This window comes from Musca autumnalis, unplaced genomic scaffold, assembly GCF_047663935.1.
Source record: "Musca autumnalis isolate F117 unplaced genomic scaffold, ASM4766393v1 scaffold_2, whole genome shotgun sequence".
Classification (NCBI taxonomy): Eukaryota; Metazoa; Arthropoda; class Insecta; order Diptera; family Muscidae; genus Musca; species Musca autumnalis.
The window spans coordinates 263,683,781-263,686,613 of NW_027411755.1; positions in this window are offsets into that span (position 1 = coordinate 263,683,781).

Genomic DNA, 2,833 nt, shown 5'->3' on the forward strand with positions numbered 1-2,833 from the left:
TTTGAAATGAAAAATATTTTCTTTATGCGGGGCATACACTATGGGCATGCACGACAGCATTTGTAATAGTATTAGTAAATTTTGAAGTTTTTGTCAATGTATTTGGGAGTAGTTTTGGCAGGATTGAAATCAAAATAGTTTTGATTTTGTAAATGAACCCCTTTCAATCCGATGAATTTTGTTTATTTTCCAAGTAACCAACAAATAATTTTTGAAAACAACAAATATTATTTGTGAGGAAATTAAAAAATTGGAAAACTTCAACCCAAAATCGAGTTTTGGAGGAAAATTCATCATTTTTGGAATATGGATTGAAGGAATGCCACACACTATTCAATCACACACGTACACAAGGGTTCATTTGGCAGTGCAGTTTGGCAGTATAGTGTATGTCCCGCATTATAATTTTTTCATTTGACATTTATTTCCTTTATAAAAGTTTTCATTTCACATTTTCATAGAAACAGAATTGAGCCCCTGTAGTGTAATTCGGTAATTCATTTTTCGAGTTACCAACAAAAATCGGTAAAATTAAAATGCTTATAATTTCGGTAATAAACAAAAATTTTCGGTAAGTTAACAACCGTCGCTAAGTCCTACCGATAGCAACAGTGTTGTCAACTTTTATTGATACTTTTCATTAATAATTTTTCGTTTTAATATTGCCGATTTTTGTCGGTAACTCAAAAAATGGGTTACAGAATTCCACTACTGATTGTTCTGCATTCGTTTCTCACAGCCAAGATAACATGCTGTTGTGGTAATGAAAAACATGGGAGCTCATTAATGAACTGGTTTATGCATTTTTTTGTTCTAAAGTTATGGCACAACCACATAATTATATTTGAAAAGTGTCAAACATCAGCGGACAACATTGCAACATACTTTGTAAGCAGACATCCATCCCAATGCGGAAAGTGTTGTTCTTTAACTAGCTGAACTAATTACTGTTGATGACAACTTACGTCACTTATTCCATTACTAAGCAAGTTTTATATCTTAATTAGAAAGCCATTTGAGAAATTAACCCATTTTTCGTATTGTTCTATTTTATGTGTCTCCCCAATAAAATTGTTTTTAAATCCCATGCACTTAGCTGTTAAAAGCTTTTAAATGAAATTTCAATCAAGAAATATACCACTTTTTCTTTAAGAATTTGTTAAAAAAGAAACTATCTATAAGCTGATTTATTACTCTTTACACAAATGTACTTTTTAAAGAATGTGTATTGAGTTTAAAACAGGACAAATGCCATTACCAATCAAGTTCTAATTGGAATATCTGTTTTATTTTATTAAGAAAATTAATTGATGAAGTTTTTTTGTTGGCAGAATGTACCAAGTCGCATAGTTCACCAAAGAGGATTCAATTGTAATATATTGTTCTTCATGGAATGCAGCTGGTTACACTGTGCAACACTGAAAATGCAAACAACTTCTAATGGGCATTTTCTGATAGTACATATTGAGACTACAAAAACCCTATTTGGGTTTCGGGTTTTTAGATCGGGTTTGGATTTTATGGCCACATTTAAACCGGGCTAAAACGACACTTTTTTCCATTGGTCTGGGTTTTATCTCAGAAACTAATGAGAATTTCGCTTTGCAGTCTTTAGCAATAATGTAGCCCTAAAGTAGTAGAATTTATGTGTAAAGTAGATGAACTACGAAAAACTGCACCTAGCGCATCAAAATCGTTAAAATATAGAAAAGTTTACGCAATTTCTGCAATCCTGGTCAGTAGCAGCTAAACTGTTGGGAGTTGAACCAAGTAACCTTCGCAAAATATAGCAAATAATGTAACCACCAATTTTTAGAACATTCTGAAACTCTAAAATGATTATTTCACGTTGTGTACGCTGTATTTAATAACATACCTTCTACAAAACATATTTCAAACAATGTTCACACAACCAGTTTATTCTCATATTTGGGATTTCAATGCATTGCTGAAATATTTATCAAATTGTAGTTGTAAACTATGCTAGAAAGAACGCAATAGAATCATTTTACAACAATGAAATGTTTTGATGAGTTGTGTATAACATTTCAGCGAATATTTTTCCCAAAGATAACATTAAGAAAAATTTAACAGTTTTGGAGATACGCTGCGCAATATATACAAATTATGGAAGTTTTAGATATATTATAAAATTTGAGGCAATAAATTCAGTTCTTCGAGTTATTTATTCCTCCAAATATGTTCTTCCTGCTCTTATCTACGAGTTTGCTGCAGTGGTCAAAACAAGATTCGTATTGGTTTCTGAGATACAGCCTCGATTTGCGTTAAAAAGTCGATATTTAACCATGTTTAGATGGGGCCATAAAATCCGAACCCGATCTGAGAATACTAAACCCAAATAGGGTTTTTGCATTTTGGTCATCTACTTTCAAAAAATTCTCGACAGAAGTTGTTTGCACGCGATTAGCTCAAAAATGTTGCACAGTGTTATCGACTTGAGAACCTTTGTTACTTGCCTTAGATAGCTGCGGAAGTTCTATAAATTACTGTTGTGCTTATTTGTAATCGAAATTTTATATTTTCAGCATTTGGTTAAAATAAGTAATTTGCTGATAACATTGTGGCACAAAATGGGATTTAAGGTCTAGGGTAGATAAAGACCCTTGGTTAGTACCCTAAGAGACCAAAAGGAAAACATCGCCATTGGGAAAGTTTCTGGGTTGTTGCGTTATGAATTATTGGATTGTCTTCCTATAATGCTTGGGAAAACATTTTTACATCTCCGTTTAGCGTTATTGTAGCTTCGTTCCGAGATTATATGCCATATGTCATATCCAATGGAGTAGAGTTGTGCCAAAGGAACTATATGGAA